This window comes from Macrobrachium rosenbergii, chromosome 12 (genome assembly GCF_040412425.1).
Source record: "Macrobrachium rosenbergii isolate ZJJX-2024 chromosome 12, ASM4041242v1, whole genome shotgun sequence".
In the NCBI taxonomy this organism is placed as follows: Eukaryota; Metazoa; Arthropoda; class Malacostraca; order Decapoda; family Palaemonidae; genus Macrobrachium; species Macrobrachium rosenbergii.
In genome coordinates this window covers 52,145,026-52,164,174 of record NC_089752.1, presented here as the reverse complement: position 1 = coordinate 52,164,174, position 19,149 = coordinate 52,145,026, and positions in this window count along the sequence as shown.

The following is a 19,149-nucleotide window of genomic DNA, read 5'->3' as shown; positions in this document are numbered from 1 at the left end:
TTCTCCCCTGACCTTCTTTAGCTCCCAGACCTACGATTGCTTATGATGATATCGAATTTCAAGACATTCCTTCTAAATAAAACACACTGGACATATCAAAATTATTTTTTTTATTGTCTTTATTAGATATTGTTTTCATTTGATATTTTAAACATGAGTGTTTTCACATTCTTCGTTTATGCTTTTCAATACGCTCTCTTGTCGCCAGTAAACAGAATGTCAGCGTTACTGAAAACCGAAATACGAAAATAAACATTTTAATTATTATTATTATTATTATTATTATTATTATTGTTATTATTATTATTATTATTATTATTATTATTTTACAGATAAACTGGATAAACTCAATGACAGATCTGTTAAGGAAACTATATTGTTCAAATATGTTACAAAAGAGATATTCCTGGAGGCATTCATATTATGACAAGTGATATCATGGTGTGGGAGGGAGGGTAAGGGGCGAGAATGGTTAGGCGGACGTCTGATTTGTTTGCATTGTGTATATATTTACGAGTGACTGGGTTTTCTCTGACGTCACGCAAGCACTCTTGACTTCACCCGTCGGCCAATATGAGTGTCATGTGCGCTGAATCATTTATTTATTTTTTTTTTTCAGAATAATCTGATTGAGTCGTTAATGCTCCGATTGGAATTAATTTTTTCGTGAAAGATTTTTAAGGTAAAATTGTTGTTTGGCAGAAGGGAATTTCCTTGAAGTAATGTTTTTATCCGGCGGAACTCATTAATAATTTTACTCTGCATTAATTGATTGTTTATTATATCCATAATATTATATATATATATATATATATATATATATATATATATATATATATATATATATATATATATATATATATACTTGTAATAGTGACAATGCCATCTTAACTACTCGAATTCTTTGCGCGTTTTGAATACGCTTGTCACAAAGCCTTGAGATCTAAGTGCGACCAGACATCATAATTTCTTCATATTTCTTGCACTTGGATCTGAAGGCTTTGTAGTGACAGGCGTATCAAAAAAGCGAGAAGAAGTCGAGAGTTAAGAGGGCATTGTGGCTATTACAATTACATATGTATCTGGTAGAAAGTGACCAGTATGTTCTCATATAATATATACTGTATGTATATATATATATATATATATATATATATATATATATATATATATATATATATAAATATATATATATATACATACATACATATATATATATGTATATATATACATATATATATATATATATATATATATATATATATATATATATATATATATATATATATATATATATATATATAGAAGAGAGAGAGAGAGAGAGAGAGAGAGAGAGCATGACACGGCATTAAACTGTGTCATTCTAACCACATGTATGACTTCTTAACATAACATACTCTATTCTATAAAAACAATGTAATACGAAAATTTACAAAGTTTAATTTACTTTTAATAAACTATTTTTTTTTTCTTTACAACAAGAGCACGCAGTATCAACTAAATGGCTAAACGCTTAAAAGGCAAAATGTCTCTCTTGGCCTTTTAAAGATACCGGACACCTACTTCACTCACAATAAGCTTCCATTTGGCGCATCGAGTTCAACGGGTCCAGTGGCGCATCGCCCGAAAATTCCAAACGAAAACCCGATCTTTCCGAGAGAGAGAAGCACGTAAACAGTTCTCGTGAAGTTGACCGTCATTTCGCCATCATTTCCGCCCGCGTGTTTGCTTCCAGCGCTGGGCTATTTGCTCTGTTTACTTTCCTTCATAAACTGGCGATAAGCAAACAGGCTTTGCTTTGGTCAAGGGTTGTGACAAGGGGTCAAGTATGGTCGGAGGGAGATCGACTTACTCGGGCGGGTTTTGACGGAGAAGGTGTTAAAAGGATTGTACAAGAGAGAGAGAGAGAGAGAGAGAGAGAGAGAGAGAGAGAGAGAGAGAGAGAGAGAGAGAGATTAACTGAGGGCGAATTTAATCATAAACACTGGTGTAATACAATAACTGGGATCATCGGGTCCGATCCGAAAAAATAGATGAATATCATTATGACGAGATTTCATGCTATAAATTAAAGTGACGTTTTCTGAGGTCATCGTTGCCGACGTGCGTGCGTCAATGTCAAAAAGAGATTGAAAGAAAGTTCGTATTCCACACAGCGTAATTACGTGTTTAATAGTCCTTTTGAACTAAATGTTTAAGGATACCATGGTTACTGACAAGAAGGGATTCTTAGAATGACTAAATTCTGATTGCATGTGCATTAAGTTACGATCTTTAATGCCTGTCAGAATTTTTGTGACCCTGAAGTTACAAATCACGAAACTCATAAAATGATTCGTACACGTTCAGTTCACGTGTGAATACTTACATGAAAAATTTAAGCCATCCGTGAAAGTTCGGTCGAAGTGTAACTGAATAACAGCAAAGATGATGATAATAATAATAATAATAATAATAATAATAATAATAATAATATATTATTATTATTATTATTATTATTATTATTATTATTATTATTCCTAATGAAGTGAGCTTAGGAAAGTCAAAAGTTCATTGTCTAGTTAGTCAGTTCCCATAGACAGAACGCCAATAATACAAAAAGGGAGGAAAGGAACAGAGACTAGAAGTGTATGGAAAAAATATACACGTGATTAATGACAAAGATATGAACGTAAATGGAAAATACAGAATAAATAAGCATATAAGAATAAACAAGAGGAAGGTGTTCTGAGTGGACCTTCAAGCAAGGGAGCTCAAATATCATTATAATAAAAATTCTAACAACTATGAAATAGCAATCAACAGCCTAATAATAATAATAATAATAATAATAATAATAATAATAATAATAATAATAATAATAATGGTAAAATTAACATCATATCTATGGATGTAGTAACAATAATAACAGCAACTAACATTACCAAGGACAATAATAATAATGGTAAAATTAACATCATATCTATGGATGTAGTAACAATAATAACAGCAATTATAACACCACCAAGGACAATAATGGTAATAATAATGAGATGGAAAAGTAGAAGACTTATAAAACAATAAACAGACCGAATACAAAAGCTTATTCTCAATCAATAAGCAATGACTCTATGAATTCTTTCACAAATAAACTACAGATCATTATAACGAATAAAGTCTATTTGAAGAGGAATTATCAGAAGAGATATTTATTGATAGTCTTCCCTTTTTCCCCTCTCCCTGTCTTCCTCTCTTATTCACTCAGGTCACATCAACGTTAATGAAGTTCTATGTCCATATTTTGCAACACAGCTTTAAATAGAATCTATTCAGCGCAGCTACTCCCTTTCGTTTCAATGGGAGGTAAAGCGTCATGTCAATTAGTTCGTCATTATCGTCGTTCCACGACAGATTCGAACCCTTTCTTTGATCCTCTGAGGTAAAGGTTCTGTTTGCTCAGTCTTTTGTGGTCGAGACTCGCGCTTCGTACCACGCTACTGTTTACACGGAGGCGATTTTTTATTTTTTATAGTTTTCGTCTTTATTAAATTCCCCCCGTCTATATTTTTTCCTTCTCTTTAAGAAAATGTAAGAAAGGAACATAAAAACGAAAAAGAATATTTAATATGTTATAACTTATTCCTTAACAGAAAAAAAACTGAAAATTGAAGTAAACATAAAAACGACACTACTTTGTGTATGTGTTTTTTTTTTTGAGGAGGGAGAGGGGAGACGGGGGGAATAGGGATGTGTCTGAACGCCAGTATGATGCAGTACGTTCAGACAGCACTGATCGATGCTAGTCACGTGGGAAGGCCATTTGCGTCTCAAATAAACAAACAAAGATGTGCTAAAGATGCTTTTCTACACCTTCATTTATTTATGCATTTATTTACTTATTAACTTTCATGTATTTTTGTTAAATGATGCCAGCCATAAATTCGTTATGTTTTGGCATTCAAATTCATCTCTAACATTAATATATATATATATATATATATATATATATATATATATATATATATAAAATACGACCCTTGTTCACTTAGAATAAGCTAGACAAGCAAGTATGTCTATATATACTTTATTTTTTCTCTCTAAAAATCTTTCTCTCTCACTCTCTCTTCACACACACACACATACATGTCCAGTATATATATATAGTATATATATATATATATATATATATATATGTATATATATATATATATATATATATATATATATATATATATATATATGATAACAAAAACTTACGTAATAATCACAGACTTCATATAAATTTGGCGATAGCAACATTTCTGTCACTATCGTCATATATATGCTGTTTTCGTTTGACCTTTATGACTTCCAGCTATAAAGAAGTGTTTAGTTTACCGCTTCTTCTTCTCATCATTAATACTGTTTTCGATGCTGTTGTTATTGTTGTCGCATCACATACTATACTTTGTATTACAATCCATAGCAAATATCTCAACACAGCCCCGGAAGAACAACAAAAAGCAAATGAATCCCGTGGCTAAATTCACTTGTAAGTCAAAAGCTAACAAGTGTGTTGGTTAACAATGGTCTCTCCCATCCACGCATGTGACCCATAAAATCATAAAACATGTGCTTCTGGTTGTCTTTACTATGCCCCGTTATACCTAACAGCCTTAAGGACACTCCATAGACAGGATGTCCCCTGCTTCCTCTTGCTAACGAGTCCTAGTAAGGAGAAACAGGTTATTTATGGTGGAGCTTCACCCCACCCACCTACCCCCTCCAACACCCCCTCCCCTAGCCTCCAACACCCCTCCCCACCCCAGCTTCTCCAACACCCCTTCCCACCCTCCCTACCTAACCCCTACAACACCCCCTCGACCGCCACCCTCTAGGGCCCTAACAACGCATCCCCTCCTCCCCAACCTTTCTCAATCTCAATGTAATGGTGCCATCTGGGACTCGCAACCGCTTTGCTTGGAAGATTTTGGGAGACGGTTGGACAAACCTCGCCGGGTCTCGAAGCGGTTTCCCATAACCATGACGAGGTTGGGCTTCAAGCTCTGAAGGAAAAGACATAATTTCCTTTGGGAAATGGAAGAGAGATTTAATTTCTTGCTGAATTTAGAAGCGGTTTAATAATAATAACAACAATATCTTTTATTTCAGCTCAGGGCCATATACGTGGAATATTCAAAGTAGAGACAATACAACACACATGGTTTAGATACACTAGATAAAAAGATCAAAACAGTAATCGGCTATATCCAAACAGCTGATGATAATAATAGTAATAACAGTATTCAAAGTAATAGTAATAATAATAATAATATTGAAAATGTAGTAATCTGCAGTAATCCCTTCGGAAGGTTAGGCTTCATTCAGTTTTGCAATGAAAATAGAAATCCCAGTTTCTGAGGTGTATTAAAATATATGTAAGTGATTATGCATGCATATAGTTACGTTTGCGATGTTTAAATAACTAAAATATATTAAAAAAAAACAAAGTTTAGAAACAGGATATAAATACACACACACATATATATACATACATATATGTATATATGTATATATATACAACAAACATACACACACATATATATATATATATATATACATAGAAAGAGAGAGAGAGAGAGAGAGAGAGAGAGAGAGAGAATACTCTAATAAGCTTCCTTCTTTACCTTGTATATGATAATAAAAAATGAATCACCATCAAACTTTAATGGAGTCTGAATTACAACCGAAATCCAAAGTATTATATCAACCAGCTTCGTGCTCAAAGAAAAAAAATAGACGTTGTAACATGTAAAATAAAACAAAAATAACTAACTGAATCATAAAGTTCCTGTGTATTGCGTTCTTGTCTCTACTGTATCAGTATACTGTAATGTACTGTACATAGTTGAGATGAAGTAAAGACTACTGTTATTATGAATCGAAAAGGAGTGAACAAAACAGAGACGTTAGAACATAAGAAGTTCATGCCGGTAAAACGTTAATTATAAATATATCAGTTTTTTTAAATTGATCCCGATCTTCAATACTTGGAAACTGATTGATAAACTCCAGCGATGACTAGCAAATAGCTTCTGTAGATTAGTGCGTAAACGAAGCAGCGGATTGTACACGAAATAAACTAAAAGGAACTTGACCAGATGGACAGGATAATGACAGAAATGTCAATAGAAAGGAATTGTCTTAATCTAGTCTAAATCAGGCCGTTGGAAAACGTTAGCTAGGGTGAAGCCTACAAAGGATAGAACTTGTGCAAGGTAACAACACCCTTCTCTCTCTCTCTCTCTCTCTCTCTCTCTCTCTCTCTCTCTCTCTCTCTCTCCCAGTTCCGTTTTCCTTTTCCTCTGGACCTTTCCAACTTCCTGTTCATTGAAATGGAACCTGATTCTTCCTCCGCAAAGGCTTGCGCGCGTACTGTATGTCCAACACGCAAAGAGAAATTTAGACTATGCCAATATTGTATTCTCCTCAGACATTCGAACTGTATTTGGTTATTTTCATTCCCATTTTTATTTTGTCGCATTCTTAAATGTACCACAGAATATTTATGCGGATTCTCTGTACCACGACAACATATCAATTTCCGCGCCCAGAAGAGGTACAGCTTGCTAGTAGTTTTTATTTTCTTACTAGTAACTGATAGACGAAGTCCGTTGGACTGGCTAGGGTACAGATCCGGAATATGCATTCTTTGTGGCATGCTGATGATTCTCTCTCTCTCTCTCTGACATACAAACACACACACATTCTACATTCTGAAGGTCCAAACGATATTTTCACTTCTTCTAATATGGCATTTTTATATGGCATACTACATCAGTTCCAAATCAATTAAGAAAAGTTATGCAAATTCACCTCTATCATATATAGAATGATCATAAAGTTAACAACACAGTTTAAAATCGATGGTAATTACCAATATACATACATACATACTGTACATTCATATATACTGTATATACATATATATAATATATTGTGTATATATATATACGTGTATATACATATATATATATATACACATATATATATATATATATATATATATATATATATATATATATATATATATATATATGTTTGTATACAAATTGTCTGGATAACTTTTAAATTCACGGTAAAGAGTAGGGATATAAGTTATCAAACAGCCTATCTCTGTGACATGGCCATTTGAGTTTTGTTTTTACGGGTTTATAAATGTCCAGTAAAGATGGCCAGTAATTTCCTTTGCATCATCCCCATGAATAAATTGTGAAAAAAGAAAGCGATAATAATAATAATAATAATAATAATAATAATAATAATAATAATAATAATAATAATAATCCCAAGTTTCGTTTTTTCTCAAAATTATAGACACTTCAATTTTTGGAAAGCCTTCAGTCTCTGGGGAATATAGAGGGAGAGAAATCTTGTTATATTCAGTGGCTTTTAGCCAGCACAGGCGTATGCTTGAGAGAGACAAAGAGAGAGAGAACTCCACATTTCCACAGGCTTTGCGACAAGTGGCAGGGTGACCACAACTCAGCAGCGCCGTTTGCACCTAATGGTAAGAAATACTTGTCGAGTGAACACCGCATGCGGCCAAAAAAGCTTTTGGGGGTTAATAGCTTGGCCGTTAAGTCTATGGTTTAACAGAGCCACCACGTGGTTTCAGTCGTGATAATTAGGATACGTGCTTAAGGGGTTATTCTAAGTGTTCTATAATTTTGTGTGTTTGTAGAGAGATAAGGCTAAGTTTGCAGGTCAGTGTCATCCTTGAAAATGTTCATTTGATATAAAATTTCCAACAATCCCTGGTCTTTGTTACCGCACAAACATATCTCAGAAATTTTAGTCTGTCATAAGTGCTGAAGTTTTAAATTACAATGGCAATACTACTCGTAAAACTGCTGCTGCTGCTGCTGCTGCTGCTAATAATAATAATAATAATAATAATAATAATAATAATAATAATAATAATAATAACAATAATAACAATAATAATAATAATAATAATAATAATAATAATAATAATAATAATAATAATAATAATAATACTTTCTTCGATAAAAATAAACTCTATGTTCAGTCATTTTTTATTCCAGGCAACACAAAAGTAAGGAGGACGCATTCCTATTCTTGCATCGTACAAAATCAATTAAGTTATACAGAAGGTCCCATTTGCAGATGCGCTTCTACCGTTGGGGAAAACATTTTCTTCCCCCAAGGTATCTATGACTTTTTCCTAAGGGGTTCTTTGCCTTTAGGAGCAATTAATCAGTGACTTTAACAAAAGATATTCCTATAGCTTATTATCACTGTCAGTACCTGATGATTTTTTCCCCTATCTTAAAGGGTTCATCTTAGACCCAAAAGTTCAAAGGTGATAGTTTTAGTAATGTTCTGCTTTGTTCTTTTTTTTCTAAAGCGTCAAAACTGTAATGGGATACACATTATTTCCGAAGAAATCATAATAACGCAGATGACAAAAAAAAAAAAAATTATATAATTTAGCCCCCAAACCTTGCGTTTCATGAAAACCCCCAACACTTTGTTCGTTCATTTTACTTTAAGCTGGTCTTATGCCATCATAGACTATTCCTCCAAGAGCCCTTTACGTAGGAGAATAAAATAACTTACTAATAAATGTAAGCACCTAATTCCTAAACATAGGTCACAAAGCTTTAATGCAAATAAGAATGTTATGGTCAAAGAACACGAAGGAGAATAACATAAACAATGTAAACACTACTCCAAACAATAATAATAATACTAACAATGAATTTATAACGTTCGGGTTACACGAGCTGACAGCCATACAAATAGCCTTGGCAACTTCTTACAGGACTAATAGCTAAAACCGCCCATGGAAAGGAATTTATGCAGATGTAGCAGCCACATCCAGGTCTGATATTATGATCTGTGGTAAGCTTCTGAACCAAGATTACATGCTGCAGATAATGCGTACACGTTTCTAATCGGTTTGTCAATAAAATTCCCCTTGTCAGAGATTAAATTGTGTGACAGCAATGATGCTATCATATCACAGCCTATTACTTGCCTGACATGGGTAAGATCTGTCAGTGATACTGAGGACAGCACAATAGGAATGTGTTCTCCATTTATTTACTTTTAACTAGTGAGTTGGACTCTAAATGATATATCAGTAATTTTGAGGGTTAGACATGTGCACACGTAAACACACTAAAGCACACATACTACGTGTGTAAGTATGCATGTAAATATAAACATGTAATACACAAGTACCATACTAGGGTATTATTGCAGAATTTCCCTAATATACATATATATATATATATATATATATGTATGTATGTATACGTATATATATATATATTTATACATATATACATACACACACATGTACATAATATATATGCATACATAATAAGCAAACAAGCAGCCTTGTAACTAATTCTCAGGTTAATTACAACGGTCATCGTTCCTGAAGTAAAAATGGAAAGCTTTATGCAAATTTAGGCAAAAATTAATAGACGGAAGCAAGCACAGGAAGGAAGGAAGGAAGAAGGAAGAGGAAAGTGGAACCTACAGACAATCCTAAAGTTTAGAATTAAGATGACAATCAACCTATAAAGGATCTATCAGATAATTATACTGTCTTAGGCTTAGTACAGGATCCTGCTATCTAGAATTCAATAAGAAATCCTACGATTTAGAACTGTTAGAAAGCCGTATTACTCAGAATTTTATAGCAGACGTAGCTATGAAAACCTTACTAGGACTTTGTTAAACCAATACCAAACAGATCATCATGCAATCTATGATTCTTTCCGTTGCCCCTTAAGGTGGCATTCTCTCACCTTACCTTTCCAGAAGCTAGGTGGATACGCCTAATGATTAACTATACTTGTTCCCAATATACCTCTCAATCAGTGGAGAGACAATCAAGTCACTCTTACGCAGAAGACATTCCAATGGCTTCCTTCAGTGTAGGATTCGGAGTACCTGCCGTAGATGTGCAGATAACTTAGAGTTTGCAATGAAACAAAAAGGCAATCCATTTCACTACTCTGCAGATCGCTTAAACACTTCGAAGACCCACAGATATTTAATGGTACTGCCATGATTATCATCTCGTTGTGAGCTTTCATGTCATTGTTTGCTATATAGTTACCTGTGTCGTTTCAGCATTTTGTACGTGTATATGTTGTTCTGCTGCTATTGTGGTTATTAAAGCTTTCATTGCAATTCAATTGGTCTCTGCTCTATTCTGATATAATTATGCTTACATATAAGAAGCAAAATGCAACTGTTGATTATTATTATTATTATTATTATTATTATTATTATTATATTATTATTATTATTATTATTATTATCACTGCGTATTTGAATATTCTCTAGCTTTTCTAAACCCCATAAAGATTTTGGGAGTAATGTTTAAATGAAAACCTTTTTGAGAAGAAATAATTACTCCCATGTTTATCCAGTATTCTGCATTCCCAAATTAAAAAAATAAACAGATTGTATTCATAATACTGCACTACAATAATTTATCTTGAAATTCGTAGACGATCTTAAGGTGAAATAGTTTTAGCATTTTTTTACGGAGAGGGATGACGGAATGAAATTTTAAATATTATAAATAACTAAACATCTATAAATGACAGACTATAAAACTGTAACACTGAAGCTCTCTATTACATTCAGCAAGAGAATGCTGACTTGGGATCTTGCCACCTAATAGTACTCAGAAAATCGTGATAATAACTTCAGCAGCATTTCCTAGCAAAACTTGTGATACGAGCTGCAACAGACATTAAAATCCTGAAGCTAAGAAAGAAATGGGAACGAAATAGAAGATAATTCATTTAATATAGCTACGGTGGTGCTTTTTATTTAGAAAAATTAAGTAAATAAAGATGAAACGGACAGTTCATTCATTCTTGCTAACAGACTTCGTTATTCACACATGAACAAATAAAAAACCTTTATATCTAACTAAAAAAAAAAAAAAAAAAATTCTTGGTATTCCGGTGCATATGATCCGGACGGTAATAAGGTACGTAAAAAAAAAAAAAAACTTTCTACCTGCCTCCACTTACCTACCTGGTTACCTAACTTTACCTTTTGATTAATGGAACGCCTCCCCGAGGGCGTCAGCCCCGCCCTCTTTGTTTATGTTTTCGGCTACGAAAACTTTTTAATCCTTGTTGCTAATTACCGAGAAACAAGTGGTTTTTCATTTTTACCTGTGATTAATTCGTCATTGTCTTTCGGCGACCGATGTTTATTCCTAATTGGCCACATGGACACACCAGTAATCTCTGTTTCTCTCTCTCTTTATTTCTATTTCACCTTTGTATTTCTGCAACATCTGGTGGAATTCAACTTATTTGCCCCTGCTGAAGTGTGGTCCAGCACCCTCTGACCACATCTAGATACTCAGTACCCTGATGCCTGTTTTATTGTTCTTCCTTGGAGGGGTGGGTAGAGCTCTCGGCTAGCACGCTGTTGGTCCAGCGTTCGACTCTCCGACCGGCCAATGAAGAATTAGAGGAATTTATTTCTGGTGATAGAAATTTATTTCTCGGTATAATGTGGTTCGGATTCCACAATAAGCTAGGTAACCAGTTGGTTCTTAGCCACGTAAAATAAATCTAATCCTTCGGGCCAGCCCTCTCTAGGAGAGCTGTTAATCAGCTCAGTGATCTGGTTAAACTAAGATATACTTAATTTTATTGCTATTGTGTTACTGTTTACTTTAAGTGTAGGACAGAGCAATGAGTACAGTAGACACTACCAGCACTATCAATAGATTCATTTCTGGAGTAGCAATGCCAGAATGGTGGTTTAGTTCCATACCTGACAGAGTATTAGCCTAAATGAAGCCAGCATTTCCCAAGGCTAATAATCTCATGGAGGAAGTGTCTTCAATAGAATCCGAAAAATGTTTTATTTGGGAGGCAGAGGCGCTCTATTTTTTTTTTTTTTGTAATTTAGCAAATTAATTATCCATTGTTCTTCTCTTTTATCACAATTCATAAAATTAATATCGACAATTTATAAGATTGATTTCACTTTAATTGAAATTAGTTCTGTTTCAGAATTGGCATTAACTGTACTGTCCTTTAAATGTTATTAGTAGTGCTGACTGTTGACATCACTACTGTTTGATCACGATCAGAGAATTTAAGATCTGGAAAATGCTGTAAAGGTTCCCAGAATCTTTCTATTTTGATAAAGGTCAGTTAACATAAAGTGAATTTTTTCAGATACTTACTAGAATCGTAATGTACATGAAACAAAATGTCTATAAATTTTCAACTAATTGATTTCGGACTGACATATAAATTGTTTTTTATGAGAGAGAGAGAGAGAGAGAGAGAGAGAGAGAGAGAGAGAGAGTGAGGGCGAGGGTGGGGAAGGCGACTTGTTTAAGAAGTTGAAATAGAAAATCCAGTGTTCCTTTCAATGTTCTAATAAAATCTTATTAATTTTAGCCCTACTAGCAAAGTGAGAATTGGTCTTTAATTACAGCGATGAAATACTTTTGTAAGGTTCTTGTTCATATGGAAGCGTAATAGCAACTGTTCAAAATTCAACTGGTGAAAAAGAAATATAATTAGCTATATTCTTAACATGCTGATACAGTATCAGAATAATACCAATTATAATGATACAAGAATAATGGTAAAATTACTGTAGTGTAAATAGAAAAGGGGTGATGGGCTAGGCTAACGTTACAGATAAGTGATGCTATAGATAATAATAATAATAATAATAATAATAATAATAATAATAATAATAATAATAATAATAATAATAAAATAAATAAATAAATAAAAAATCCCGCCATCATCACGAAACAGATGTCTCGTTTTCACATAATCTACACTATTTAAGATGTTCTTCATTAACGGATTGTTGCTATTTCTTAAGCATAATGGTCAAAGGGGACATAGCTTGCATAATAATGATTTCTGAAAAACCTAGGCGGTTTTCCGCGAACATCTGTGTAGCAGAATGATAGTGAGTTAGTTTGTCAGCAACAGCAATACGCTTCATTGTCTCTCGGGTATAGTTCATGCAAAGGGAGTGTCCTTAGACGCTATAACATTCTGATTTCCTGGTGACAGAAGGCAAATCTCCCTGGAATCATGTTAGCAACCGCAGAGAGCTTACTGAGTCTCTGCAATGTCAGCCGTATCTTTTAGGTCGCCCACGCTAATGTGTCCCACTTAACGGAATTCATGCACCTATTTTCTAGGAACATTTGCGGCTCTTCAACACATCTAGCGATTTAGGGACCAACGACACGAACTGGGTTTTGGTTTCGCTGTACAGTACGCCAAAATCGTCCACATACCTACGGCCCGTACAGATTAGTTGCTGGTGATTTTGCACTGATGGAGCGATTAGATCTGTATCATCGGCGTTGCAGAGGTTATTTATTGTTAATACGTTGTTAGTGCATCCGATTGGGAACAAGTTCCGTTTAACATACAGAGCAACTTTCTGTATTGAAGAGATACAGTGAAAGACTGACACCTTGAAGAAGTCGGTTGGAGGAGCATACAGTAACTGACAATACGTTACCCCGTTTAACAAAGAGTTGCCGGGTGGGGCACTAGAAATATAATGCACCAGTTGAAGAAAAGTTTCACGAGATGTTTCAGATAACTTAGCCGTCAGACATTTTTTCTCACCTCAACAAAAGATAAGAATACAAGAGAGGCTATTGATAAGTAAAATTCCAGAATACAGATACAGTTTTCGTTTGAGTGGTTAGCTTTAAATCCAAACTGGTTGTCTGAAGTGTGAAAAAGAGAGTTGCAGTTATAGAACAGACTTCATAATATTCTTTCAGCTTGTTTTTGATTTGGGGTAATAGATGAATTAGAAGTATAGGCTGTGGAATAAAGCGATAAATTATGAATGGGTTGAATAATGCAACAAAATCTGAACGCTTTGAAAAAGGCCATCACATTCGGATGTCTTACTATAGTGGAATTCTTAAGTGGAATCGCATGTTATCGATATAAAGGTTATCAAGACCTCAGGAATCTATATTGTTTACGCAACTGGAGATAGAGCCAAAGAGATCGCCCCATATTGCTGCAATGGTCTCGGCTTCCGCTGTTTCCGTAGTCTTAGTTATATTTGTTGAGCTATATAGTTAATTAATGTCACTCCATAGGGAAGAGCAATCTCTATTCTCATTTTCCAGACATTTAATTTGTATAATAAAAAATTTCAAATACATAAAACTACAGTACAGTTATTTTGACATTTCAAAAATTCGGTTTTCCTCCTTTACAAATTTCTAAAGGCTATCATCCTTATGCACTCTCTCTCTCTCTCTAAACCCTTTCCCACATTTTTATGGTGCCAACCGTTACGAATCAACTCGAGGTGTCTCTGACATCCGGTTGATTTACAATTCCTCGTTTCCTTTAATTAGAGGGACATTTTCTCGGAGCCCTTTGGCTCAATTACCCTAACCTCTGTGAGGGGATGTATGCGAGAGAAGAGATCGATTTCACATTTTTTTTAAGAGGTTTTCTTTTGTTTTTCAACTCTAGTAGTTTCCGTGAATCTACACACAACTGAATATATGATATGATTAATATAAGCCCAGGTGGATGTATATATATATTCTTGTGCTCGTAGTCCAGTAGTTGGTCAAGAATCGATACCTAAGCGAGATAGAACGATTTAGTCGCGTCCCATTAAAACCTATGACGTTCCCGTTGTCCTAAGTAGTGAACTGCGTACCTGGTGGTTGGGCCACTGCGGTGGGCCTTAGTGATGATGGAAAAAGCACCGTATATATATATATATATATATATATATATATATATATATATATATATATACATATATATATATATATTATTTATTTATTTATTTTAGCTCCATTATAAATATACAAAACGCAGGTACAAAACTGTGCAAAAACAGGGTAGACGATATAAAAAAGAGATAACGTTTAGTTACATTCAGACAATTTATATATATATTAATATTAATATATATATATATATATATATATATATATATATATATATATATATATATATATATATATATATATATGTTAATATATATATATATATATATATATATATATATATAAAATATATATATATATATATATATATATATATATATATATATATATATATATATATATATATGTGTGTGTGTGTGTGTGTGTGTGTATGTGTGTATGTGCCTCGTCCCCATTCCACAGATGTCCAATCCAGAGACGATAAACATCCTCAATTACAATCTTACCTTGAAGCATCCGCAGCTTCTTCTCGTATGGTTTCTGGGTCGCGTTCTAGGTCACATCCCGCGGGTCATCCATCTCGGAACTTTCGGAAGTGATAGGGGTTGGGGAGAGGAATCCCTGGAAGTCATAAATCACAGGTCAAGGGGCGTGTCCCTCCGGAAGCTGCTCGGCCTGTCAAGCATCCCTTTCGGGTTTACGAACTTGTGGTCAGTTGATATCGACGGAGTTCGAGGGGAAGATGGGAAGCGGACCTAAAGAAGACAAAAGGGTAAGTTTTGCAATGAATATCGACTCTAAATTGGTAAGGCTTCAATAACTACTACTACTATCAGTACTATTATAATACTGGTGCTACTGCTGCGGCTACTAATATTATTAATTGCGAATTTTTTTTCCGGCGTCTGCATATTCCCTTACAAGAAAGTAGTAATCTTGATAGAAAATGGAGTAAAAAAGTTTCTTTGTTGAAAATTATCAGGGAAATTGTCTTTATTTGAGTTTTGAAATGAAACAAGATTTTCAATTCTAAATGATTTTTTGAGCAAACAATAGACTATATACCGAAAGCGTCACATGTATTTCATGCCACTTCCAAATTTGATATCACAATGTATTGTGATGAGCTACGTGTAGAACACAAACTGTGAAAGAACAAATAATTTAATGTGAGTAAATGAGAGCAGAGAAAAGTATGGGTTAGCATTAACAAAATATATATAAAAAACAAATGTACATGTAGAAAGAATAGATATAACAAAATGAAAAAGTACTTTATACATATAAATAACCAAACAGGTAAAAACAAGAAGAAACAGACAAAAAAAAAACAAGCTATACCGCTCACAGTAATTAAACGATGTAGGACCTGGTTAGTAAAAGACGGGTGACCACCAACTTATTTCAGACTCCAACGCAACATAAGCCCCTTGAGTATACTTTGAGCACGAAATGGGGCTAGCAACCTCATCCTAAGAGAGGGAGAGAGAGATCATATTACCCGGTATTTTGTGATATTTATTCGACTGAATTCTAACCACCTATAATAATGATGAAGGATATTATTATTATTATTATTATTATTATTATTATTTATTCGATTGCACTTGCATACTACCCTAATTTATTTTCACTGTTGAAATGAAGTTTACTATTATCATTAGTATCATTCACAGTATGATAAGCAATCGTGTGAAAACTATGCAGGATAAAAATTTCATGGGTGTTGAAGAAGATTGTATCAAAATACCTTGACATTTTCTATGTTAATTCATTTTATGACTTAGTCCTGAAATTATTACTACAGGTGAAATAACGGTTACAGTATTCTCTCTCCCCTTACCCTCAACAGCCGTTAAACCGTCATTACTATACAGATCGTTATTTGTACGGATGGTTGACAGAAAGGGGACGGAAACTCAGTGCCTCAGCGGACAGGGCAGACAAGAATGGTTGACAAACGAGGAGAAAGAGACAGAAAGACGGAGAGAACGAGTGAACGGGATAATGGTGATGTTCATCTTCGTCTGTTCATTGGACGGGATCAAACTAAAGTAAAAATTTGTTTCATAAAATCATATATATATATATATATATATATATATATATATATATATATATATATATATATGTGTGTGTGTGTGTGTGTGTGTGTGTGTGTGTTGTATATATATATATATATATATATATATATATATATACATATATACACATTTTTACATAAATTCTCACTAGTATTGCATGCATACTTTGGGTGAAGAGCGTCCTATAATTGGGAAAATACTCAATCCCAGTTAAGCGCCTTGGGAGGCTGTTGTGAGTCACTGCTCTCTTCCTGCTTCCTAGAACCCCAAACAGGGTGGATCCAAAAGAAAGAAAGCAATAACGTAAAGAATTCTAAACGGAACACACCTATTGAAAGTGCTTGGTAAGAGCGTACCAACCAGCGAAATCATGAATTCCTACCACTAAATGATACATGATGTTACCAAACACGGAAAACAAACATGCAATGCAGATGGAACAAATGAAACATATAACACACAAGGAATCCCCAGGTTTTAAAAAAATGGTTGTGATGTTTTATAAAGCAGCACATCGCATCTCGAGAACTGATTGCTCAGAAAAGTTGATAATCTCGGGAAGATCCTTAATGAACATATGTTACAGTCAGCACGCGTAATCAGTCATTATTCAGTCATCACGCGTAATGCACTTAGGGACATTTGATCCCCCCAGGAGCTAGTACTAAACACGGCGAAATACATTTGACCCCAGGGACTAGTACTAAACCCGGCGAAACAGTGTAGGTGACTCACTGTTTCGCCGTGTTCATATTTCAGCTCTGGGGATCAAATGTCCCCAAAATGCATTACGTGATGACTGAAATTTCAGTCATTACGCGTAACGACTGATTACGCATGTTGACTGTAACATATACATGGCAAGTCGTAATGTACAGTATATATTGTTTTTGAGATATTCCACAAACACTCTCAAACAGACACAGGTGACAACATTCACTCCCAGTTTCGTAGGATGTTGGTTGAGGTTATAATAATGATGATTCATGGAGTTACAAAGACACGTACTGGACGGTTAATAACATGGACAATACTAATAATCAGGATTAATCCTGCTAATAATATACATATGTCTTAAGAATGCTTCGTCATAACTAGCACAAAAGTATTTATACGTTCATCTCCAGCTTTTTTCAATGTTTTGATTCTGAATGATTTCTTCAATGTCAATACTTCCTATATCTTTAGGAAAAAAAGAAGATTTTATCTGATTTTTTTATTCTATATTCTTTCTAAAACATTTTCAGTCAACGCTCGTAAGTCACGTCAAGGACGGAGATTAAGTTCAAGCGAATGTTTCCGTGAAAAGAAATTCCTGCGTGCATGATTGCCAAAGAGGATTGGAAACCCTCTTTTCCAAAGGGGCATCGAGATCAAAGAATGCGTTCGGATTACGTGCACCAGTAACTGCCACGTATCTACAAAATATGTCGTTTCTAGAGCTGTTCGCTTTCACGGTGAAATACAAGCAAAGAAAGATTGATGTGCTTCGTAGTTAATGCCTGCGCTTAACTGTTTGTATCTGTAAGGACAGAGAATTGCTGGCACTGTCGTGTCTCCTAGTAACAGTACATATTTGTCTATTACGCAGTAAAGACTTTTGATCTTACGCAACTAAAAGGCATCCCATGACATGCGATTTTTAATTTTTTTTCGATTTGTTATTCGTCGTACTTGCATGCTTATTTGTATATCCATAACTCAGACGTCTGTAAGTGTAAGCTAAATTGAAGGATTTATATAAAAAGCATCGAAGACCTTAAAATCATACTCGGCCACTTCTCAGTCATCGGTTTATCAGTTACACTGAAGGAATTACCTTTGTGAAAATGGCATTTAAGAATGTAAAAAAGTAAAACACAGTTTTTATCATTGCTGTATAATAGATTTTTTTTGTTATGCTTTAGATCTGCGAGATATCTTGAGAGCTGCAATGGTTTTCCTCAACCTAATAATAAACATTACTCAGCATCTGTCATTTCTAAGGGGAAAATTGTAATGAAAATTGTAATTCGAAAATGGAAATTGATGAAAATAAGCACATCGCCATAAAAACTTTGTTGTTAACTTCGTCACTTCGATCAAGGAAAATTCTTTCGAAATGTATCATTTGGGAGGGATGAGCAACGCTTGTGAACTGTGGGAATCCTTTTCATTATATATCCAAACATTAAAAAAAGAAACTTTAAAAAATTATGCTTTTTCATAAGGAAAGGCCTTCCAACACTCTAAACACCTACATGGTAATCGTAATTATTAAATTAACACATCGAAAACAATACTTCGAAATTAGGAAAACCTTTATGGGATCTTAAAGCTTATAAAAGT